The sequence below is a fragment of the Bos taurus genome, unplaced genomic scaffold (genome assembly GCF_002263795.3).
Source record: "Bos taurus isolate L1 Dominette 01449 registration number 42190680 breed Hereford unplaced genomic scaffold, ARS-UCD2.0 ScbfJmS_511, whole genome shotgun sequence".
In the NCBI taxonomy this organism is placed as follows: Eukaryota; Metazoa; Chordata; class Mammalia; order Artiodactyla; family Bovidae; genus Bos; species Bos taurus.
Window position 1 is genome coordinate 217196 of NW_020192288.1, and position 26217 is coordinate 243412.

General features: G+C 44.3%; 2 long non-coding RNA genes across 6 annotated transcripts in view; one reads left to right on the forward strand and one right to left on the reverse strand.

Moving 5' to 3' along the window:
- The window catches only part of LOC101909825 (uncharacterized), a 120034-nt gene that overhangs the window by 41867 nt on the left and 51950 nt on the right, over positions 1-26217 (reverse strand). The window lies entirely within an intron of this gene.
- On the forward strand, positions 1497-15532 carry LOC101909256 (uncharacterized). 3 transcript variants are annotated; one of them, XR_009493767.1, is made up of 6 exons: positions 1497-5881; positions 8026-8192; positions 10231-10411; positions 11116-11253; positions 11457-11588; positions 12253-15532. It is a non-coding gene; the product is annotated as an uncharacterized lncRNA (long non-coding RNA). The 3 variants fall into 3 exon arrangements; XR_003033798.2 differs by having other exon boundaries at positions 11457-15532; XR_003033799.2 differs by having other exon boundaries at positions 8119-8192; positions 11457-15532.

Consider the following 26217-nt stretch of genomic DNA (forward strand, 5'->3'; position numbering starts at 1 on the left):
TCAATTCTTTGGCACTAAGCTTTTTTTATAGTGCAACTCTCACATCCATACATGACTACTGGAAAAACCATAGCTTTGATTTGACAGGCCTTTGTTGGCAACGTAATGTCTCTGCTTTTTAATATGCGGTCTACGTTGGTCATAACTTTTCTCCAAGTAGACTTTAAGGGAATAATATTACCTGGCATAATGGGGAAGCGGGGGAGGGGGGGGAGTGCAGTTTCTTCATCCAATCAGTTGAAAAAGCTTAAGAGCAGGGACTGAGGCTTCCTGAGGATGAAACAATTTAGCCTCAAGACTACAGCCTGAGAAACCCTGCATGAGACTCGACATTGCTGGCCTGCTCTGCAGATTTGGGTCTCTAGAGTGCAACCTGGATTTCCAGCCAGCCGACCTGCCCAAAGGACATCAGAACTGTCAGCACCCACAAGCCCATGATCCAATTCCCTAAAATAAGTCTCTCTCTATTGGCTGTGTTACTCTGGAGAAGCCTAATATACCCCCAGTATGTCACATCTTTCTCTGTCCAATCCAAAAACATTGGCTGAGACACAGTATTATTCCACACCAGATGCTGTGCATTAAAGAAGCTGACAGATAGAGGACACGGCCATTTATTTAGTGCCTTCCACCTGCCAGGTCATGGGTGCTAGGTGTTTTACATCTGTGATCCCCAGCAGTTCTCCCAAGAAACCGCACCAACAAGTGGACCTATATCCATTTTAAAGATAAGGAATTTGAGGCTGAAGGAGACTGCCTGGGCTGGTAGGGCCTGCACTGGAACCCAGCTTGAGTGTAAACTGTGAACATTGGTATGGGGGGAGACGACATGGGGAGAGGAGTTTGGGCACAGGTCCCAGAGAGTTTCCATGCCATGGGGGAGCATGGAAATGTCACACCCTTATTTTCAGTCCTGGGCTAGTAGGAGCCTCAATCCATCTGAGGACAACATTACCAGGAACAGAATGATGAACGCAACAGAAAATGAAGTCTGTGAGTGGTTTCCAGGTGGGAGATGTGTAACAGAAAAGCCAGCCTCCTTGTGAGGGTTCGTCTAGCTGTGAGGGAAAAGCTCAAGGACTGTGGCTGAGAAGGAAGGAGCCTCTAGGGCTGGACACAGATGTTTAACGTGACCTTGAAGCTCAGTAGTCATTACACCAGGGAATATGCCAGCACATCTCTACTAACCTCATTCCATACTCACAAATGCAACCTGCTCAGTTCATGTCATTATTCAGAATAATTCCCCAATTTTCAGGTGAGGCTGCAATGGCACAGTGAGCCAATTTAATTTCTCAAGATGTGATGATAACAAGTGGGAGAACTGGGTGCAAGGAAGTTGTCTAGAATCAGAGCTAGTGTCCGTACCCACACACTGTATTGTTTCCTCATAAAAGGGAAAAAAGGAAGAAAAAAAGGAGAAAATGAAAGAAAAAGAATAAAAGGAGACCCATGATGCTTACTGTACTGCAGCATCTACCTTGGACTGTGAGTAAAGAGAAAACTGCTCAAAGAACCTAATCAGAAAGGTAACTGACAACACACAACATGAAATCAGGGGAATGGATGGGCTCAAGCACAGTGTCCATGTACAAGGAGAGCAGTGGGCGCACAGAGGAGGGCACAGCAAAGGTACGGAGTAGAAGAAGCTATGGAAGCAAGAGGAAGAGAGGAGAGCAGGGTGACAGGGCTCCTGTGGCCTTGCCCAGGACACTGATCAGCAGGTTCAAAGCGTCCATCCTGCTAATGGCAGAATGAGTGGAAGTTACACCTCTCACCGGTGAAATAAAGTAGCCTGGCTGTCCGAGCTGTATTCATCCAACAAGTATCCCCCCAGCGCCCACCTGGTCATCAATGCCCTCAGAACAGTGCCGAAAGCAGCCATAGCCTAGGACAGAACTCAGTCTCAGGAGGTAATGGATTGTCCAAGATATAGAATAAATCAGAAGCCAAGTGGGAAGGGACGGACACTAGACACTTCTGTACGAGTGGGGATAGAAGACAGGATGCCCGTGACCCGCTCAAAGGAACAGAAATGTGAGCCTAGAATTTTCAGGGTTCACTCACTGGCAATTCAGTTGAGAAACAGCTGCTTGATGGTGATGCACTAGGAAGGGGAAAGGCGAGTGTTACTCTGATACAATAAGGTTCTGGACAAGGTGGGAATAAAAGACAGACACAGCCCTGGGCCTATGAAAATTGAGCCAAGAGGTTTGCTCTAGCCACTTTTTTCGTGTATTGTGTTTGCAGCAAACAAATTGACAACGTATCAGCAGCTGCACTGCTCTGTGTACCTCACCTTATCATCACTTATAAGATGGTGAACGTGTTCTGAGCACCTGTGGGGCACCAGACTCCCAGACCGGTGCTTTCCAGACTTTGTGGGCACAAGAACATTTCAGGCAGCGAGAGGGTCTTCAAGGAGCTCACCGTGGGGTGGGCAGGGAGCCAGACTGAAGACAATGGTGACACAAGTGTGATGAGAGCCTTGGCCTCAGGAGCCAGTGGAGGCTGGGATCAGAGGGTCAGGAATGGGCTTCGCCTGGGGGTGGGATAACATAGAATATTATTGTCCCCATTTGCAGACATGGGAACCGAGGATCAGAGAGGGTGAGCATCTTACTCAAGGTCACACTGCTTGGTAGTGGTCCTGACCATTTTTCATCTGTGTGGGTTGAAATGCGAAGGTTTCTGCACTGTTCATAATACCACTCTCTCAATGTTGTCACCTATTTTAGCTCACAATCACCACGTTACACATTCCCTTGGCTCTAGGTCCTCCTTTATTAGATAAATGATCTGCTGAACAAAGTGTAGATTTCCTGTTGGCACATACAGTCTGTCCACTTTATAAACAATATTTCTGTGCAGGGCATGTTGGCTCTACCGAAACTGATCGTTTACACTGAGTTTGTACTGCATCCACATGCAGGGTAAAGAAAATGGATCACTGGGATCTGTAGTTTTACTTACCTATTTCACACAATCTCAAGCATAATTTTAAATGTAGCCAATAATCACTTAAAAAGAGTAGAAACACTTCTTTCCTAAAGTGACCACTCATGAAAGAGTTCATTCAATGTCAGTACATTCTAGGTAGGAGTCTAAACCCCTTCATAGGGAGTTGTGGAAATTCATCTCCTTAAGATATGGAAATACTTTTTTTTTATAAATACATTTTTACGGTTGCTGGTTCCCTGAGAGACTTAAGCAAGCAATGCCACTTCACTTTTCTCTTTCTGACAAAACAAACAAGCAAAGCAACCCTAACACACAGGTGCATAGACGTATGTAATACACCCAATAGAGGTGTGTCAAATATAAGGCAATGGTATTGGAAATACAAGGGCTTCCCTGGTGGCTCAGCGGTAAAGAATCCACCTGCTAATGCAGGAGACTGGGGTTTGATCCCTGGGTCATGAAGATCCCCTGACAAAGCAAATGGAAACCCACTCCAGTATTCTGGCCTGGGGAATCCCATGGACAGAGAAGCCTGGTGGGTACAGTCCGTGGGATCACAAAAGAATGCGACACGACTTAGGGACTAATCAACAACAATCGAAATACAAATGGAAACCCCTAACTAATCATATATCCAAATTTCTGACCACAGCAGAGGTCTACTGCCCAGGATCAGCTGTAGCCCAGGAAATCAGACAACCAAAGATGCTTTTGTTTTTAAATTACTCTACACTGCTACTGGTCGATTCAGGAGATAAAAGTTTTCAAAAGCATTGCACACCAAGGCAGGACTCAAGGAGCCTATTACAAGTATGTACTTATTCCTATGTCACATCAAGGTCTAACTCACACGCTCTTGAGAAAGAACACCTGTGATGATTTCTATATGGGAAATGCATTTCCCCTGAAAATACTTCATTATTTTGTCTCATTTTGTGACGTGGGACAGGAGGTGTGGAGGAAGCTGTTGCCAAGGAAAGAGCCTACTTCTGAACCTGGTGAACACCGATTTGAGCCCAGTTATCCTGGTCAGCGACTGATGTCCATAGGATGTTTCGATATCAGTTTAAAATGGCGATCCACAGGGAGAGAAAGAGAAATAAGTCACATACAGACTGTCCATACTGTTCATGGGGTTCTCAAGTACCTCAAGGCTATATATTGTCACCCTGCTTGTGTAACTTATATGCAGAGTACATCATGGGAAATGCTGGGTCGCATGAACCACAAGCTGGAATCAAGATTGCTGGGAGAAATATCAATAACCTCAGATATGAAGATGACACCACCCTTGTGACAGAAAGCGAAGAAGAACTAAAGAGCCCCTTGATGAACTTGAAAGAGGAGAGTGAAATATACACCACCCTTATGGCAGAAAGTGAAGAAGAACTAAAGAGCCTCTTGATGAAAGTAAAAGAAGAGAGTGAAAAAGTTGGCTTAAAACTCAACATTCAGAAAACTACGATCATGGCATCCGGTCCCATCACTTCATGGCAAATAGATGGGGAGACAATGGAAACAGTGAGAGACTTTATTTTTTGGACTTGAAAATCACTGCAGATGTTGACTGCAGCCATGAAATTAAAAGACGCTTTCTCCTCGGAAGAAAAGCTATGACTAAATTAGACTGCATATTAAAAAGCAGAGACATTACTTTGCCAACAATGGTCCATCTAGTCAAGGCTATGTTTTTTTCCAGTAGTCATGTATGGATGTGAGAGTTGGACTATAAAGAAAACTGAGTGCCCAAGAATTGATGCTTTTGAGCTGTGGTGTTGGAAAAGACTCTTGAGAGTCCCTTGGACTGCAGGGAGATCCAGCCAGTCCATTCTAGAGCAAATCAGTCCCGAATATTCATTGGAAGAACTGATGCTGAAACTGAAACTGCAATACTTTGGGCCACCTGATGAGAAGAACCAGCTCATTGGAAAAGACCCTGACGCTGGGAAAGATTGAAGGCAGGAGGAGAAGGGGACAACAGAGGATGAGATGGTTGGATGGAGTCACCGACGGGATGGACATGAGTTTGAGTAGGATCCGCGAGTTGATAATGGACAGGGAAGCCTGGGGTGCTGCCGTCCATGGGGTCGCCAAGAGTCGGATACGACTGAGCAACTGAACTAAACTGAAAACTGTCCAACCGCCATCTGCTACTGAAGTGGTGGGGCATCTGGGGAAAATAACTGTTCTGAGAGAACACGGATCCCACTTGGCTAAAGAGGATTCTGGTCCTGTGACACTAAGGCACACCTGGTTGGTCCTAGAGAGATAGATGTCTTCCTCTGCGTGTCTGTCCCTCTCTCTACCCCTCGCTCTCACACATTCCTCGTCAGGATCAGGTTCTCAACAGCAGGACGCCAATGCAGTGCCTCCCATCCTCCGCCCGTGCAAGAAGCCGGGAGTGGGCGGCGGTCGGCCTCCCATCCTTAGTGTGTGTGGAATAGAAGGGTAAAGACCACCGAGAAGGAAATGGCACCCCACTCCAGTCCTCTTGCCTGGAAAATCCCATGGATGGAGGAGCCTGGTGGGCTGCAGTCCATGGGGTCGCGAACAGTCCGGCACGACTGAGCGAATTCACTTTCACTTTTCACTTTCCTGGATTGGAGAAGGAAATGGCAACCCACTCCAGTGTTCTTGCCTGGAGAATCCTGGGGATGGGAGAGCCTGGTGGGCTGCCGTTTATGGGGTCACACAGAGTCAGACACGACTGAAGCGACTTAGCAGAAGCAGCAGACCACCGAGAGGAGTCCTCCAGCGTCCTACAGAGCCTACCCGCCCTTCAGGGGTGAGGAGTTGGCGGGCCTGGTTTTGACGTCACAAAGATGGGACATTTACTCCTCCCTTCCTTATAGAAGGACCTTCCTGCGTATTCCCTGGGTTGTAGTGGATTGAGAGGGAGCCTGGAATGGCCTGAAGACAAGTAGGTTCCTCCACGGGGACAATGGCAGTAGGGCGGGGGGGATTCGGAGAAGAGGAGTTAGTGCCGGGTCCTCTCGACCGCGTGCCCGGAGGTCCTCTCCCAGCAGCTTGGAGGCTAGGAGGGACCATCCTTGCCAGAGTCGCAGGAAGTTTCCTTCCACACAGATGACAGCTGGTGATGGTCGGCTCTTGGGATCGGAAGGCGGGGGCTTCTCCCCGATGCCTGGTAATTTGTGTTGTCGCCTGTCCACGTGAGGAGCAGCTCCTGTTACTTGCATGTTTTTCTACCAATTGTTACTAGTAACACACTAGGAAAGAGTAAAAGCAAACTATTAGAGACACTGGCTGTATTTCTACCGATTGCAATTGGGAGAGCACCACAGCCCTGAAGATCAGACTGCCAGCAAGGTGGTTTTGCATTGTACTTCATTCCACAGAGAGTAGTAGAGAAGTGACAGTGGGGACCTTTGCATGGGGGAAAACATGTAGGGGGAAATCCCATCGACAGAAGAGGAAATGATTATCTTTGTGACTAGCTAGTTTCAGGAGAACTGACTTTTAATCACAGTTCCTAGTTATGAGACAGAAAACAAGGAGTTGGATGGTCTGTGTCTGCCCTTTAATGACAAGGAGGAAGGTCTGTACTTGACCTTGTGGTAGGTAAACCCAGGAGTCACTGGGTACTTTGGATGAGTCTTACCGAAGTCCGACGGGGAAGGGTGGTGTTTGCATTAAGTCATTTTGGGGACATGAAAGTCTGCAGAGATTTCTTTACTGTGGCTTTTCTTAACAGCTCAGGTGAAGTTGAACTTTGTCAGCATGGTAAATATGAGCATCTTTCATGCCGGTCCCAGTAGATAAGTATAAAGGCAGAGAGGTTCGAACACCCCTCACCTTTGAAAATTGGATTATGATTGCTTTAAATGTTGTGCTAATTTTTGCTGTAGGACAAGGGTGAATCAGCTATAAGTGTATACATATATCCCCTCCCTCTTGAACTTCTCTTCCACCCCCGAACCCCACCCCTCTAGGTCATTACAGAGCACCAAACTAAGCTTCCTGTGCTATACAGAAGCTTGCCACTAGCTATCTATTTTACACATGGTAATCTGTATATTTCAGTGCTATACTCTCAATTCAATCCATCCTCTCCTTGCCTGCTGTGTCCATAATTCTCTTGTCCATGACTGAGACTCTAATCTTGCCCTGCAAATAGGTTCATCGGTGCCGTTTTTCTAAATTTCACATATGTGTATTGATGTAGGATATTTGTTTTTCTCTTTCTGATTTATTTCACGCTGTATAACAGGCTCTAGCTTCATCCAATTCACTAGAAATGACTCAAATTCGTTCCCTTTTATAACTGATGAACATTCCATTGTATACATACATGTACCACAACATCTTTCTCCATTCATTGACAGACATCTATGTTTCTTCCATGTCATGGATATTGTAGATACTGGTTCAAGGAACTTTTGGGTACATGTGTCTTTCTGAATTATAGTTTTCTCAGGGCGTATGTCCAAGAGTGTGATTTCTGGGTCATATGGTAGTTTTATGGGCTTCCGTGGTAGCTCTGCTGGTAGAGAATCCATGTGCAATGTGGGAGAACCCAGTTCAAATCCTGGGTCGGGAAGACCCCCTGGAGAAGGGATAGGCTAGTCACTCCAGTATTTATGGGCTTCCCTGGTGGCTCAGACAATAATGGATCCCCCTGCACTGCGGGAGAGTGGCTTCGGTCCCTGGGTTGGGAAGATCCCCTGGAGGAGGGCATGACAACCCACCTCGGTATTCTTGCCTGGGGAATCCCCATGGGCAGAGTAGCCTGGTGGGCTACAGTCCATGGTGTTGCAAAGAGACGGACACAGCTGAGCAACTAAGCACAGCACTGCACGTGGTAGTTTTATTCCCAGTTTTAAAGGAAATCTCCATACTGTTCTCCATAGTGGCTGTATCAGCTTTCATTCTCACAAACAGTATAGGAGGATTCCCTTTTCTCCACATCCACTCCAACATTTATTGTGCGTAGCTTTCCAATGATGACCATTCTGACCACTGTGACTAGATACCTAATTGTGGCTCTGATTTGCATTTTTCTGACGATGACTGAGGTTGAGCATCTTTTCATATCTTTGTTGACAGGTTCCATTTTTACTCTGGAAATAATCGACACTTGAACATCACTGTATAGTTCTCAAAAGGTTTTTTTTTTCTTTTTTGGTAATCTAAATGAAGGCAGCAAAAAGGAGTCATTATCGCAGAATAGGATCATCATCCTCTTCAATTCAGGAAACTAAGTCACGCAGACTGTAAGTAACTTGCCCACGGTCACAGAAGGAATAAGTCATGGGACCTTGATTTAAATCTAGGTATCTGTGGCTTCATCACCTCCCAGCTCGGCACCACAGGGTGATCGTTTCCAGATCCACACTTCAGGCTCAGCACTCTCTTCCTGACTACAGACTCCCCTAGTCAACTGACAGGGCTGCAGGGAGACTGCACTCAACAAGTGCTGGGCAACTTCTGGGACACCAGAGATGCCTTCACAGGGAAGAGAAGTGAAAGACACACTGGGTCTCACAGGCCTCTACCCACCCCCTGGAGGGAGTGAGGAGCTACAGGAGGTTCTAAAGGGGGCTGTTTCTCTGAGAGACAGGCTGATGGACTGCCGTTCTGCATGCATGTGACAAGAAACACTTGTTCCTTTGAGTTTATTTCTCTTTACGGTTGACAATACATACCACATGGTGAAAATACACAAAGCAGGTATGTAAAACCAAGTGGATATATGGATAAGCAGATACATTCCCATTATACCGACGGAATACCTGACAGTAAGACAGCACTTCTTTGTAAAAGGAGAACATTCTCCTAGACTAAAGCAATGAAACAGGAAATTAGTCTTTTTCTTAATTCTTAGCTTCATTCCCCCATCACAGATGAGGCATCATGGGCACAGAGAAGTTAGGTCAGCTCCCCCAAGTCATTGTGATAGTACGTGTTTGATTCCCCCAGGCAAGGAATATTCAACATGTCCAAACTGCACCCATCCCCCCAACCCCCACTCCCCACACAGCTGCACCTCCTTTACTGTCCCCTGACTCAGTGCAAGGCAGCCTTGTCCCCAGCTGCTTAGGCCAGAGATGCTTAAAGCCATCCTTGCCTGCTACGACTCTCTCACCACACTCTCAATCATCAACCCTCACCTCTCGGCCTCCTAAGTCTAAGTAAGATCCTGTTCCTTCTCTCCATCAACACAGTGAGTTCCTTAGGCCAGGTCACCCTCGTCTCTCTCCTTGACAAGCACCAGCAATCCTGATGCTTTCCAACACATGGTCTGTCCTGCTGCCTGAGGAAGGGAAGCTTTCTTCAGTGCAATCTGGACATGACACCCCTGCTCAAAACTCTGCACAGGCTGCCTGCTGCTCTTAGGATACTGTCCAGCCTCCTGGACTAGGCACAGCAGGTCTTGTCTTCCCCCAAATGCCCGATCTTCACCAGACACCCTCCTTCTGCTCCATGCCCCACTTGATATTCCAACCACCCAGACCTCTTTCTGTTCATCAGATGGCCGGTGTGCTCACACTCCTACTCCCTAGCCACCCGCTCCGCCCCCTCTCTCCCCCTCCCCAACCACCGATTTCACAATCTCACTCCTGCCTTTGCCTCCATCTTACATGCCCTTCCTCCCTCTTCATCTGCCTGATTCCTTCTTAGGTTCAGCTGCCAGGCTGTGTAGATCAGTTTCCGTTTTTCCTGGGGAGTACCTGGGAGAAAAGTCACAGTTAACAGTTTTGATATTTTTACCAAATGGAAGGTGGTGGAGATTTCACTATGAATCCCCACTGCACGATGAGCTGATGAGAAACGCAATCTGATGGGAGAGTTTGTCTGCGAAAGGCTTCCTTGCTAAGAATAGGATACAGACAGAAAAGCTCTCTTCTTGCTGTATATGGGCCCGTTGTTGTCTTTGAATATGGCCTTTTGAATTTGGTCACACTATTGGAAGCATAAAGGGATCCAGGGTGACCACCTATTTCACAGTGAGGAGGGATAAGCCGAAGCATGGGAATTTCAAAATGTCACTTTACGGTGTCTGTGACCCAGTACATGGAACAGGACTTCAGCTGCCCTACCCATGCACTGTATGTTGATGAGATTTTCACTATTATTCACTCTATTGTTTTGAGTTCCTGTTAGGACAAGATGAAGTATATTGACACGTCCTCCCTATGCAGGGGTTTGATTTACTAATCCCTGTGGTCATCAGGGAGGCAAGGATGAGCTGCCAGCTCAGTATGGGGACCCTCCTAGGGAATGTCACAGCACCTTCTTGCAAATCCTCAGGTGTCTCCACCAGGTGCCATCAACCCATGGAAGAAACTGCCAGTTCCTGTGATGGCCAGTGGAGGGAGCGACCCCACTGCTGCTTCTACTTGCTACAGATTCAACTGTGATGACTGACTTCCTTCACTACAACTCCTCTGAGCAGAACACACCTAAATATGAAATGAAGTATGTGCCTGTGGTATGTAAAGCCAATTAAATGGTTGGACATGGCACCAGTTCCACCACCCCACCCCAAGCCCCACCCCAGCCAGAGGATGGAGTAGACTCTCAGGGGCTCTGGCATGCCTCCCTCCCCACTGATGTGTCCATAACGGGGAGGGGGGGGCAGTGTAAATGGCTCACCTTGAGCCTGCTTATGGAGCTTGTGGGAGCCAGGTATGTGTGGTTTTATTCCCCTCAGACCCAGAGGGGTATGGATGAACCCTAGCCTTCTCACAGACAAGTAAGCAAGCTGAAAGAGCTTAGGTGGCTGATGCAGTAAAAGCTGGATCTGGGAGTCATGCCCTAGTTTCTCTTGAGTGCAAAGCCACTCTTCTCTGCAGTCACAACAAAACACATGGCTTGTGTTTCAGTTACTGAGATGCAGATGTTGTTCCATGAGAGGAGAGCCATCAGTGTCCCAATCTCCTGTCCGCTTGTGAAACGCAGGTACCCATAGGGCAAAGCCACCCTGAAAGGTTCTAAGCCCCTTTGTGTGCGCCTTAGGAGGAGCTGCCTTGCAGCCAAGAAACTGGAGTCCACTGGTAGGAAAGGGTTGCTCCAGAGGCAACACCAAGCAGGACTTTAACTTCCCTGGCAGGGAGGCACTCTGCCATATCAGAGAGGCTTTGCAACCAGCCCCCACCCCAGTTATGTCTCCACCAGTCTCACTCTATTTATCAGGTATAAGGAATCGGGAGGCACGCCAAAGTACAGGAAGGGTTTTTAGTGGCTGCAAGACAGCGCTGGAGATGACCCAGCTGCCATGGTGCTCTGGAGACAACTGGGAATGAAAGTCTGTCTGGCTCCACCTGTGTCCAGGTCTGTGCTCTTCTGCTCATGTGTGTGTAAACTGTGGAAGGTCAAAGTGCCACCTCAAGAAATCTCCCCATCCCCCCGGGAATGTGTCCTAACTAGGGACCCACACCACATCCCACCCCTGGACATATGGCAGGGGTCAGATGCTCTCTTCTGTGTTCCCAGAGTTCTATAACTTAAATCCTGCCATCGCTTTTCTCACACAGCACGTGGCAGTCATCTGGTTGCAGGGGACAGTTCCGATCATCCCTAACCAATCCAGCCACAGTTGGAGGAGACATAGCATCTGGTCCCTGCTTAGAACTATTTCCTCAATGAATGAAGGACCGGGACTCAAGGTAAATTCTCAGTCAATAAAGCATGTCGAGTCCAGGGGAGGCCGTCAGCCTCACTCGGAGCTGCCCCTCGTGCATCCTCCTCACTCCTTGCTTGCCCCACCTCAGCTGTCTCTGCTCTTTCCCCCTGCCCTGCCTCTGCCTCCCTCACAGGCCTGGCACAGGCATGTCCATCAGCACCTATGACCCCTGCTTGTCCCTGTTGGTTCGTCAACAGAGCAGACGCTTACCCAGTGCTGCGGTATCTAGTCCCCGCTTTCTGTTCAACTCTCACTCCCTGCTCCCGGCTGCCCTGGCCACCTGGCAGTGTCTGCCCCCTGCATTTATCCCCACTGTTCCCTCTTCTGCCATATCCTGACCCCAGATGTCTGCTGTGCTGACTCCTTTCCCCCTTCACGTCTTTGTTAAAATATGAGCTCCTTAATGAAGCCCGCACTGGTTGCTCTGTTCAACACTGTGACTTGCAGCTTTCCCCCTTGCTGCCCACAGTACCAGTCCCTTACAGGACTTACATGTATCTGATCACAGCACCACCGTCTTCTAACACACTGTAGAATGTCCTGGATTGTTTTGAGTTAGGGTGCCTCCTACCCCTACCCCTTCCCCTTTGGGGAGAGTAAGTCCAGCACAGGGATTTCTGTGGGCTGGCCACTTGTATCCACCACAGAGAGCCAGAAAAAGCCTCGATGAATATGTGCTGCCAGAAGCAATGTGCCTGCCTCCCTGCTACCCCTGTGAGACCCCTGGGGGTCCTGTTCTTCTCGTCCTTGGGGCAGGACCTCCCTCCACGCAGGGAGAGGGCCTCAAGTTGCAGCTGCCTCAGTTTCAGCCACACCTCCAGCCCAGCAGCTCCGTGACCTGGGACTCAGGACTCACCTGGCTTCACTTCAAAGTGTAAACGCCTGTCTTTAAAGGAATGTAGGTATTTTCAATGTTTAGACTTTACTTTGGGCCTCAAGTTTTTTGGCACCCACATTGAGTACGAATTGTTGTGGCTTCTGAAACACAAGTTCACAATTTTTGATGAATTTGGTTGTGCCAATGGAAACAACGTGAAACATACTGGAGTGTGAAGTCAAGTGGGCCTTAGGAAACATTACTGTGAACAAAGCTGGTGGAGTTGACGGAATCCTGGCTATTTCAAATGCTAAAAGATGACACTGTTAAAGTGCTGCACTCAATATGCCAGCAAATTTGCTAAACTCCGCAGTGGCCACAGGACTGGAAAGGTCAGTTTTCATTCCAATCCCAAAGAAAGGCAATGCTAAAGAATGCTCAAACTACCACACAATTGCACTCATTTCACACGCTAGTAAAGTAATGCTCAAAATTCTCCAAGCCAGGTTTGAGCAATACATGAACTGCGAACTTCCAGATGTACAAGCTGGTTTTAGAAAAGGCAGAGAAAGCAGAGATCAAATTGCCAACATCCACTGCATCATTGAAAAAGCAAGAGAGTTCCAGACAAACATCTATTTCTGCTTTATTGACTATGCCAAAGCCTTTGACTGTGTGGATCACAATAAACTGTAGAAAATTCTGAAAGAGATGGGAATACCAGACCACCTGACCTGCCTCTTGAGAAACGTGCATGCAGGTCAGGAAGCAATGGTTAGAACTGAACATGGAACAACAGACTGGTTCCAAATAGGAAAAGGAGTACATCAAGGCTGTATATTGTCACCCTGCTTATTTAACTTATATGCAGAGTACATCATGAGGAACAATGGGCTGGAGGAAGCACAAGCTGGAATCAAGATTGCCAGGAGAAATATCAATAACCTCAGATATGCAGATGACACCACCCTTATTGCAGAAGGTGAAGAAGAACTAAAGAGCCTGTTGATGAAAGTGAAAGAGGAGAGTGAAAATTTTGGCTCAAAGCTCAACATTCAGAAAACTAAGATGATGGCATCTGGTCCCATCATCTCATGGGAAATAGATGGGGAATCAGTGGAAACAGTGACAGACTTTATTTTTTTGGGCTCCAAAATCACTGCAGATGGTGACTGCAACCATGAAAGTAAAAGATGCTTACTCTTTGGAAGGAAAGTTTTGACCAAACTAGACAGCATCTTAAAAAGCAGAGACATTACTTTGTCAACAACGGTCCATCTAGTCAAGGCTATGGTTTTTCCAGTGGTCATGTATGCATATGAGAGTTGGACTATAAAGAAAGCTGAGTGCCAAAGAATTGGTGCATTTGAGCTGTGGTGTTGAAGAAGACTCTTGAGAGTCCCTTGGACTGCAAGGAGATCCAACCAGTCCATCCTAAAGGAAATCATTCCTGGGTGTTCATTGGAAGGACTGATGTTGAAGCTGAAACTCCAATATTGTGGCTACCTGATGTGAAGAGCCGACTCATTGGAAAAGACCCTGCTGCTGGGGAAGATTGAGGGCAGGAGGAAAAGGGACCAACAGAGGATGAGATGGTTGGATGGCATCATTGCCTCAATGGACATGGGTTTGAGCAAACTCTGGGATATAGTGAAGGACAGGAAAGCCTGGCATGCTGCAGTCCACAAGGTTTTAAAGAGTCAGACACGACTGAGCCACTGAACAACAATGTGAAATGTTTCAATCCCTGATAGCTCAGCTGTGAAAGAATCCTCGTGCAATGCAGGACACCCTGGTCTGAGTCCTGGGTTGGGAAGATCCGCTGGAGAGGGGATGGGCTACTCACTCCAGTATTCTTGGGCTTCCCTTATGGCTCACCTGGTAAAGAATCTGCCTGCAATGCAGGAGACCTGGGTCCAATCCTTCTGTTGGGAAGATTCCCCTGGAGAAGGGAAAGGTTATGGAAGGGAAAGGAAGGGACCTCACACTATGGGTCACAAAACCCAAATATCGATGATACACTCGACCAGATATGGACCAAGGAAATAGCAGCTGGCAGACCTCACTGCACTGGACACCCAACACCAAACAATCCACCAAACTGAAACTCTAGAGACTCAATAAATGAGGCAAGACACATGAAATCAGCTGAGATGAAATTCGAATACAGGCTGACATGTATTTTAGCAACTTCATAAGCTGCCACGGAGAAATCCAACTGCACAGAGCACTGGTATGGTGAACGCATACAGCTCTTCCATGCAGCCACCACAAAGAAACCTCAGACCTTGGTACCCTGCATCCTACAAACCCCAAATTTCACAGCCTAAGGGATAGTAACCCCTCAAGGGTTCAGCACCCTCAATCCCTGGTTCACAGACTTATCTCCAGGTCAGAGATGGCACACTCAGGGTGCAGAGCCAGCTATGGGTCAGATACCTCCCATGCTTTGACAAATACACTTTGTGGTGTCACAACCAAGGGTATGGACACCTAGGGTATTCACAGCTCCTGAAATCCCTACGTGGATCAATCCTAGTTGTGGACTTGAAGCTCTTCTAAGGAACTGGACACAAGGTGTCCAGCCTCCTGCCAAGACCTCCCACCCTACAAATGGTACCCAGATGCCAGTAAAGGCACTTTCACTCCCCTGCCCCACTGAGGCCAGTGTGAACTGGTGAAACACCTTTGCAGGGGTCTGTGGCAGCACCCATCAGAATTTACATCCCGTGCTGCCCTCACCCTCAGCAGCATTTGCCTTTATGAAAGAGGGACAAGTGTCAGTCCTATTCTGTGATGCCTCCTTGGCGTTTAGAACAGCGTCAGGCACATGCGCATAGTAGGTTCTCCACAGATGTGTGTTTAGCCAAGGAAGTCTTTGATCCAGCGGTCTCCCTGCTATGAATGTGACTTAAGGAAATATTCCCACATGCTCAGAGATGTGTGTACAATGACAGCAAATTTCTAGGGGAAACTCTAGTGCCCATTGATGCTCAGCGCCAATTTACTTAAATTTTCATTAATTTCATTCAACTGGTTTTGTCATTTTCAGTGTACAAATCTTACATCTCCTTGATTAAACTAATTCCTAAGTTCTTTTTATATTGTAACTGGAATTTTCTTACTTATTAGAAGTATTCACCACTAGTATGGAAATACATTTGAGTTTTATATACTGAAGCTGGTGATGATTTCACGGGTGCGTACACAGCTTTTTACATGTCACACATACCACAATAAAGTGGTTTAAGAAAATAAAAATGAAAGCAAAGTAATGGTATGCCCAAATTAAAAAAAAAATTCAGGGAATGTGTTGGTAGAACTGGCTTACAAGAAAAACTAAAGGAAGTTCGTCATGCTACAATAAGTGAATTCAGAGGTTAATCTGAATCCATGTGAAAAAGCAAAGAGCACAGGTAAAGGTAATTATATGAAGAAAAATTCTTTATGGACACATATTTCCCTCCTTTCTTCCTGTATTTAAAAAGCAACTGTCTAAAACAATATCACATAATTTATTGTTGTGAAAGCAGTAGTTGCTCAGTCATGTCTGACTCTTGGCAACCCCGTGACTGTAGCCTGCCAGGCTCCTCTGTCCATGGGATTCTCCAGGCAAGACTACCAGAGTGGTTAGCCATTCCCTTCTCCAGGGGATCTTCCTGACCAAGGGATTGAACCTGGGTCTCCTATATTGCAGGCAGATTCTTTACTGTCTGTGCCACCAGAGAAGCCCAACTATTGTTGGGCCAAGAACATATGGCATGTATATATTTGCAGTAGCAGCACAAAGGAGGTGGTTTGGAGCAAAGTTGTATTAGGTAAGGAAACAAATTTGGATGGTGTGAAATCCATACAAACATATGCAAAGTATCAGAAATCATGACTAAGAGGGTGAATATAACAGAAGTTATAGATACCTGATATCCTGCCATATATCAGCTTTTCATCACATAATGTTATATATAATGTAATAATAATAAGAATGTATTAATGGGGTTACCCTTTATAGATTTATTATATATGTGACAATATGAGGAAAAGAGGGAAACCTGAATAGAGCAATATAGGAGTAATGTTTCTGTATCTCATTAGCATTTGTGTAAATTTCAAGCTGATTGTGATAAAGTAAGATGTTTATGGTGGCATACAGCTAAGGCAACAACTTAAAAGTAGTGGAAAATCAGTAAAGGGTTTAAAATGCTACATTAGAAAATATCCATTGGATGGAAAAGAAAGCAGTAAAATGAGAACCATAGAACAAAATGACATGAGACAGAAATATACATTGGCAGATGTAAGTCTGTATCAACATTAAATGTAAATAGATAAAACAATCCAACCAAAAGGCAGACATTAAGAGAACAGTTAAAAAAAATCCATGTGTATGTGGTCTACAGAGGACACAGTTTAGATTCTAAGATACACAAATTACCATGTATGTGTGTGTGTGTTCAGTCGCTCAGTCGTGTTTAACTCTCTGGGGCCCCATGGACTGTAAACTGCCAGGAACCCTCTTCATGGAATTTTCTAGGCAAGAATACTGGAGCGGGTTGCTATTTCCTTCTCCAGGGGATCTTCCAGAGCAAGAGATTGAACCTGAGTCTCCTGCATTGGCAGATGTGTTCTTTACCACTAGCGCCACCTGGGAAGCCTTATATGACCCAGCAATTCTACTCCTAGCCAGTTATCCCAAGAGAAATGAAAACATGCTCAGACAGTGGGCTGCACTCAAATATTCCACACGTGTATTCCTAATAGCTAAACGTAGAAACAACCCAGTTATTCAACAACTGGTATACAGATGAAAGAAAAACAAAAGAGTATACGTGTACAAAGGAATATGACACAATAATAAAAAAATAAAAGTAACTACTAATGCATGTAAGACCAAGGATGTGTCTCATCTCTGCAAATGAGAGAAACCAGACACAGAAGGCTACATATTGTATGATTTCATGTAAATGGATTTCTGGAAATGGCACAACTGTTGGCACAGAAATGTATCTGTGGTTTCCAGGGTAGAGGAGTGGAGGAAGGAGTCGGACGGCAAATACCCCAAGGGAGCATTTTTGAACATTGAGACGTTTTCTACGTTTTGATTGTGGTAACATTTACACCACGGTATACATTTGTCAAACATCTACAAATGGTAATACGTTTAAGTGTTGGCTTTTATTGTATATAAATTATACCACAATACTTTTTTTAAAGGAAAAGGAAATTTTAAGTATTTAAATACTGGATATTGTATCCATATAGACCATGAGCTCAAAAACATAACAATCTAATGTGGAATTCTTCCCAGACCTGGACAACTTCCAGAATTCACCATGACAGTTTTGTACTTTATGACAGGAAACTTGGTCTTAACCATGTTTACGATTCCCTCTCCCTCACCTCAAGTCCAAATTCTTGCTGAGTTCTGTCCATTTCACTTTGTAAACGTCTAATGCATCTACTTTCTCTAAAACATCTACTTCTGTGTCATTGACTACGCTAAGACCTCTGACTGAGTGGATCACAACAAATAGAGAAAATTCTTAAACAGAGGGCAGTGCCAGACTACTCGACCTGTCTCCTCAGAAACCTGTATGGGGGCCAAGAAGCACCCGTTAGAACCAGAGTTGGAACAAATGACTGCTTCATAATTGGGGAAGGAGAACAGGAAGGCCGTGTATTGTCATGCTGCTTATTTAACTTATACGCAGAGTACATCATGCAAAACGCTGGACTGGATGACTCAAAAGCTGAATGAAGATTGCTGGGAGAAATCTCGACAAGCTCAGATACACAGATGACACCACTCTAATGGCAGAAAGTGAAGAGCGACTAAAGAACCTTTGGATACGGGTGAAAGAGGAGAGTGAAAAAACTGGCTTAAAACTCAACTATTAAAACACTAAGATCATGGCATCTGGTCCTATCACTTCATGGCAAAAAGAAGGGGGGTAAGTGGAAGCAGTCCATCCTAAAGGAGATCAGTCCTGGGTGTTCATTGGAAGGGCTGATGTTGAAGCTGAAACTCCAATACTTTGGCCACCTGATGCGAAGAACTGACTCATTTGAAAAGACCCTAATGCTGGCAAAGATTGAGGGAAGAGGAGAAGGGGAAGACAGAGGATGAGATGGTTGGATGGCATCACTGACTCAATGGACATGAGTTTGGGTGAACTCCGGGAGTTGGTGATGGACAGGGAGGCCTGGCGTGCTTCGGTTCAAGGGGTCACAAAGGGTCGGACATAGCTGAGCGACTGAACTGAACTGAACTGAAGTGGAAGCAGTGACAGATTTCATTTTCTTGGGCTCGAAAATCACTGCAAATGGTGATTGCAGCCATGAAATTAAAAGACGCTTGCTCCTTGGAAGGAAAGCTATGACAAACCTAGCTTACATGAATTCTCAGGCACTTCAGTAGTGTCGGCTCTTTACGACCCCATGGACAGAGGCCCACCAGGCTCCTCTGTCCAGGGGATTCTCGAGATGAGAATACTGGAGTGGGTTGCCATGCCCTCCTCCAGGGGATCTTCCTGACCCAGGGATTGAACCCATATCTCCTAAGTGTGCTGCATAACAGACAGATTCTTTACCGCTGAGCCCCCACGGAAGACCATGACAAACCTAGACACCATATTAAAAAGCAGAGCCTTCACTTTGCTGACAAAGGTCTGTAGAGTCAAAACTATGGTTTTTCCAGTAGCGATGTACAGATGTGTGAGTTGGGTCATTAAGAAGGCTGAGTGCCAGAGAATTGATGCTTTCGAACTGTGGTGCTAGAGATGAGCCTTGAGAATCCCTTGGACAGCAAAGAGAACAAACCCGCCAATCCTAAAGGAAATGAACTCTGAATACTCACTGGAAGGACTGATGCCGAAGCTGCAATACTTTGGCCACCTGATGCGAATAGCTGACTCATTGGAAAGGACACTGATGCAAAAAGATTGAAGGCAGGAGGAGAAGGGGGCGACAGAGGGTGAGATGATTAGATAGCATCACCAACCCAATGGACATTAATTTGATCAAACTCAGGGAGATAGTGGAGGACAGAGGAGCCTGGCATGCTGCAGGCCATGGGTAGTAAATAGTTGGACACGACTGAGCGACTGAACAACCACCACCACCTCCACCTTACCTTTGAGCTTCCCTAAGCTTCCAGAGCCCCACTCTCAGCAGGACTAAGAAGCTTTCTGTGTCTGTCAGTGGTAAAGGCTGAGACTTATGTCTTCACACACTCAGTGCCCCCTGCTTAGGGCTGATGGTGGGTCCTTAGAATGCTCTTCACACCCTCCCAGAGCTCAGACCAGGGAGCCTTCTCATGACAGTAATGGAGCACCTATCCAGGTACAGATATGGGATTTGGAGCTGTTTACCCCCCTCTCCATGTGCTTTCTCCCTTTACATTCATTTGCACATTTCTTCTTGAGTCACCAAATCCAACTCTGCTCATCCCCACCTGGTAACTGTAACAAGCTGCACCTGCATCTCTATCAGGGCGGGTGCACGTACCCCCTGCACTATGTATTTTCCTTCTCTCCCTTCAGAATCTCTAGACTCCCAGACACCACCCTCAAAAGGGGCAGTGATGCAGGGGAGGTTGTGACTCTCATCCACAGCCTGGGTCAAAGCACGACTGTGTTATATATAACCTCTTTCACTCTTAGAATGAACCTTATCTTCTAGCTTTCCTCCTGCTTCTTGGCCACCCTGCTCACCGTTTTGCTTTGCTTTTCCCTTAGGTCCATTCCCTGTGTTTCTCCTTTGCACTTCTTTTCTGTTTATGTGTCTGTCTGGTCCACCAGTGTGATATTCCCATCATCCACCTCACATCACTGGTCTTGTTACTTCAAGCATTGCAGACACGTCCTGAGACATGCTAGTAATCAATGTGTGTGTACTCAATGAAGGGATATTTTTAATGAGTGACAGGAAAAGCATCTCCTCCATGTAGGAGTCAGTATATAGGTGTCATATTTGTAGCACCATACATAGTCTTGTGTGTTGTTCCAGACACTGTAGGAGTGTGACTCTGTCTTGGTGCCCTGGTGCCCTTGCATGTCCCCACTTAGGCTACGTAGGCAAGGCTAAACTGCAAGGCTGGCTTGAAACTTGTCAGAGAACCTCCTGATTGCTCTTGCAGCAAGGGGAGATAAGCAGCCTGATGAAGAGCTGCTATGAGGCCATTTCTCACCTGCCTCCTCATCCAGCTGGAGGTGACACAAAGTTGTTACTCATCCACCTCTGGTTTCAGTTGAACATAGGATGGTCTCCCTAGCCCCAGCTGAGAGTACAGCTGTGGACTGCAGAGCTGCTCATTGCCATAGGGCACAACTGCGGGCTCCTTCCTGGCAGAGACCTACCACTTGTAGTGCCTTTACTGAGGCCTTCCAATTCAGTGGCAAACCATGGGACTAGGGACAAGGCAACTGACACCAGGGTCATATTGCTTCTGCACTGTCTGTAAGGTAGAATCTGAATCCATTCGGGTTCATTGTCTCCTTACTGGCCAAGCCCGTAGAAGGTGACAAGCCAAACTAACAACTGCAGTGGTGCCCTGAGGCCCTGTAGCTCCTGCGCTGTGACTTAGGGACTGGCTGCCTGACTACGTGACACAGTCTGGTGTTGAGTTGTGTGATGTTGCGTGACTAGAATATTGGCTTATTTTCTTTGTCATCACACACAGCAAGGAGCACGGTTTTCACTACATATTATGACTTAGCGTAGCCTTGTCAGTCCTCATTAACAAACCAACCTTCGAATGGATGCCATGTCTGATACCAGCTATTGAATCTGCTATTGAATCAACATATTTATTTAGACAAAATATGTTTCTCAAGTCCAGTTCATTTTAAAAGTTAACATTATAGCCTACTTGAAATTCAAAATCTGTATCACTTGTGAGAGAATTGTAATTGTAAAGGTAAATGTTTAAATGAAAAATTGGAGTAGAATAAGCCAAATCCATTTGCAACGTAATGCCTACTTCACATGTTAACTTGTTTATTCTTCATAACAAATATTTAGTGTAAAATTGTAATTTCCATTTTAGAAATGGGGAAACAGATCCAAAGGATGTAAATACCTTTCTCACCTTCACTCAGTATGTGTCAGAGCCAGTACTGATACTCTGAGTTATGTCACGTGCTGTGCTTAGTCGCTCAGTCGTGTCTGACTCTTTGTGACCCCAGGGACTGTAGTCCGTCAGGCACTTCTATCCATGGGGATTCTTCAGGCAAGAATACTGGAGTGGGTTGCCGTGGCCTCCTCCAGGGGATCTTCCCAACACAGGGATCAAACCCAGGTCTCCAGCAGTGCAGGCGGATTCTTTACTGTCTGAGCCACCAGGGAAGCCCAGTTATGTCAGGTCATAGCCAATAAGGAGACAGAGCAGATAAGACTCAAGTCATTTTGTCTCACGAAGTTCCCCTATTCCTTTCCCTTTTCTTCTAGCTAGGATCTAATCTTGTCAGACAGCTCCATGACCTAGGGGCTTTTTCACATACTTTTTGGTAAGTTGGGATACTCTTATTTAAGTCTCATGGTAGATTTCAATCTCCCATTTTCAAACCTTTTGGACCCGGATTTTCATACCTCTGTAAGGGCACAACAGCTGCTATTTATAATCCCCTGTTATTTGCTAAGCAGAGTGAAGTCTGAATAGGTCCTTCGTTGCAGAAATATATTTTTTTGGTGCATGAGGATGCAGATGGGGGCTCAGAGATGTAAGCGTTTTGTTATTATGTTAATAATAAGGATACAAGGGAGGAATCAGACAGCTGGAGGACTTCCCTGTAGCTCAAATGGTAAAGAATCTGCAGGAGACCAGGGTTCGATCCCTGGGCTGGGAAGATCCTCTGGAGAAGGGAATGGCAATCCACTCCAGTATTCTTGCCTGGAGAATTCCATGGACAGAGAAGCCTGGCGGCTACAGTTCGTGGGGTCGCAAAGAGTTGGACATGACTCACTGATTCACACATACACACACACACACACACACACACAACTGGAGGGCTTCTGAGATCTGGTGACTATCAAGCCAATGGAGGACATCATGGAGAAGAAAAGATGTTTGTGGCTGTTCTCTCCCTGCACCCAAAAAAACTTGGAAGGCAAGTCAGAAATGTGTGAAAGATATGCTGTGCCATTTGCCATGCAATTTGACAGCAGTTCTTTTCCTGTCTCCCTACAACCTTTAACAATGGCTTTGGCATTCCATTTCTCTATAGGACAATACAAATATATTAAGTTTTTAAAAATGTTTCCCTGTCAATGATTTCATCAGGGACACTGTATAAGATTTGGGTGGCACATTTTGTAAACCCATTTATTCAAGAGAAGACCAAAGGCTTTTATGAATTTTTTTGTGTGGGTATATATATGTATGTATATGCATTAACATGTAGATTACACCTAAAGAATATGTTATGACCCAATTTTTTTAACCCTAGAAGTGCAAGGGTGGTTTACATGTATAAGGTTACCAATGCAATTCACATTAGTAGAAAAATGGAGGGAAAACAATTCTATGATCATCACAATTGATGCAATATAAGTGTTTGATGAAAATTAATCGATATTCAAGACAGCAAACTAGGAATAGAATGGAACTTACTCTGATAAAGTATATCTACAAAAAGCAACATAAACAGGTTGAAATGGAGAAGATTTTTCATTTCCTATTGGGAAAAAAGCCGATTATCCCCTGCTTTAGTGAAGACTATTCTGGCCAGGTTTGTTCAATGCTGCAAAATGAGAACAGGTTTAAGGTTTAAGCCAGTAGAAACTGTTGATATTCAAATATAATAGTATATTTTGAAAAGCAAAAATAATCTAGATCTAAATTTGTGGAATTAATATGCATATTTAGAGGAATTGTTGGACAGAAAATCTATATATGACATTCTATCTCTACATACATCCTCAACTAGACAATAAAAATCACAAACCATGAATTTTCAATAACATTAAATACCCAGGGATAAATTTAACAAAAAATGTGCAAGTAGAAAATGAAACTTTATTGACCGAACTTTAATAGTCAAATACAGAACATAAGAGCAGCATAGATGGTTTCAGTTTATCTTCTTTCAAGCAAATGGCTGCCCTTCACCTATAATACAAACATTAAAAAAGTTACTTAGCAGAACTTTATTTCGATGACAGGAGAGGTATACAAAGTTCACTGCAGTTGTAGTTTTATAAAATGGACTAAAACAGGAACACTAAGGGCGACCTTCGGCTTACCTTCATTTAATCCTCTCTAGAGATTTTATAGACTTTTCAGGCAGGTTACCAGTATTTTTAAAAACACACTACTCTTCCTAGTTATACAAGAAAAGAAGGACACTGAGTTCAGAACAAATGAAATCAACGGAACCTATCAGAAGGTAGTTTTCAGTAGAAGGCAAAACTGTGTACACATTCAGTAAAATATCTAACAACAAAAAGCACCCTAAGGAGAACAAAATACACAAAAACTGAAACAAAAAATCCCAAAAAAGTATCATTTAAATGCGTTGGTTTGAAATAATATTCCGAATATAGGATAGCTAAACAGTTGTTCTCTCTGTTACTGCTTAAGTGAAGTAAATAAAAAGGCCAGTATTACATTTCTTTCTTCTCTACTGTCGAAAACTGTAGACATTTTCATTTGTTCTACTTTATCCCTGATATGGTGGTTTTAAGTCGGTTAAACATTTGCCCCTTTTTTACCTGTGGCCCTCATGTAATTCTAAATGTTTCTTTTCACCCTGGAAAGCATTCCAGTTGGTATAATACATTATATGCTGACACTAATTTTAAGTCCTTACTATCACTGGCGACATGGTGACATCAAAATGTGAAGCAGAAATAGGTGTGTTTCTCGCAGCCACACCAAAAAAAAAAAAAAGGAAAGAAAGAAAAAAGGAGAGAAGAAAAGGGAGAGCAAGAGGGAGTATGAGTGAGAGAGAAAAGCAAGTAGGAAGAGAGAAAGAAAATCTGGAAAAGCAGATTTTTTTGTTTCTAAATGATAATGGCTTTTGAGAGAAAACTCTGACCAATTTCAAAAGTTCATCCACGGTATTTGTGATGTTTAGTTATTTAGTTACTGTGAGGTATGTTAAATAATATTTGTTTTTCTACCCTACTAGCCATTTCATCAATATTCTGAAAATATTTGAGTTCCAGATTATACTGTTTTAATTCTGTAATATACTAACTGTTAGTGTCTTGTTCATATTTCTGAGTACTTGGGCTTTGTCCATTTGCTTCACAATGATGTAACCTAGAGGAATGGACTGGCAGTTTGGGGTTGGCAGATACAAACCATTACATTCAGAATGGATAAACAACAAGGTCCTACTATACAGCACAGGGAACTAATGTCCAATCTCTTGTGATAAATCACAATGGAAAAGAATATTAAAAAATGTGTTTGTGTATATATATATATATATTAAAATTATGTAAGCTAGCACATTGTCTTTATTTATTAGTTGAGTTTATTTTCCTCTTCCTAACACTTCATACCTGTCTTTTAATAAATATCTTTTTCTTTTTCCCTTAGGTTTATTCTGTTGCTCTTTTTCTTACCTTTTATGTTGGATGTAGGATTTTATATTTATGTACCTTGTAATTTATGTATTTTTCTTTTTAAATACCACACATATTTAGGGCTAAGATTTTCTATGAGAACATTTTAATCATGTTCTGTAGTTACTTGAAGTCGTCTGAAAGTTGTATTTTCATCTAATTGTTCAAAGGGAATGGAAAAAAAATGTAAAGTGAAAATATTTAGAAGGCTAATACACAGTAAATTCTTCCCTAACTATGAAGTTCCTCCTTTAAAATCAGCACCATGCAATTCATTGTCAGCAAGTTGGAAAACAGGTAAGTGAAAGATACTAAGTTGATTACGCGGGAAGAACTAGAGTTACAATTTTTGGCCTTCAAAACTTTTTAAACTCATGTATCAAAGAGAAAATAACATACTGGATACGGTTAGAGATGATTATATCACGAGGCTCAGATTTTAATTAGTTCTTTAAGAGTGAGAGTGGGGTATATGGCAAAACCTTCATAGTATTGTAAAGTAATCATCCTCCAATTAAAATAAGCAACCTCCCCCCCCAAAAAAAGACCAAACGTGGGGGCAGGTAGTGTGCTTAGCATATGTATCTTACTCACACCTGCCTTGAATATCACTGACTAAATGCACTCTCTCAACTTGATCAGCCACAGAAACAGGAAACTAGACTATCTTTGGCCATTTTATTATTCAGTCATTTCGTGCTTCCCTGGGGAAAGGATTTAAAATGCAACTATTTTTTAAAGAGCTAGAGAATTCAGAATTTGAGAGAATTTAACATACATCAAGCAGACTGTTGGCTCATTTTCTTTTATAAAAAATTAATTGATTTTAATTGGAGACTAATTACAATAGTCTGGTGGTTTTTGCCATACATTGACATGAATCAGCCACAGGTGTACATGTGTCCCCCATCAGAAAATGAAATCTCAAATTCCCCTGTTATAATTTGACTCAAGATGACATTTTATGATAAATACATCATACAAAACAGAGTATTCTTGTATGCATTCCATCAAAGAGATCAGAGAATGCAGAAATTAGCATTGAAAAATCAGCATCGTCATGTATCTGTTCTGAATTCACAACTTAATATGAGTAAAGTTGAGTTAGAAGTTAAGGGATTTTTCACAAGAAATCACACCACAATGTATGCTAAGCTGGTAACCTTAGAACCTAGCATTTTGGGATGGCCTAAGCGATATTTTCACTATAAACTTTGATATTTTATTA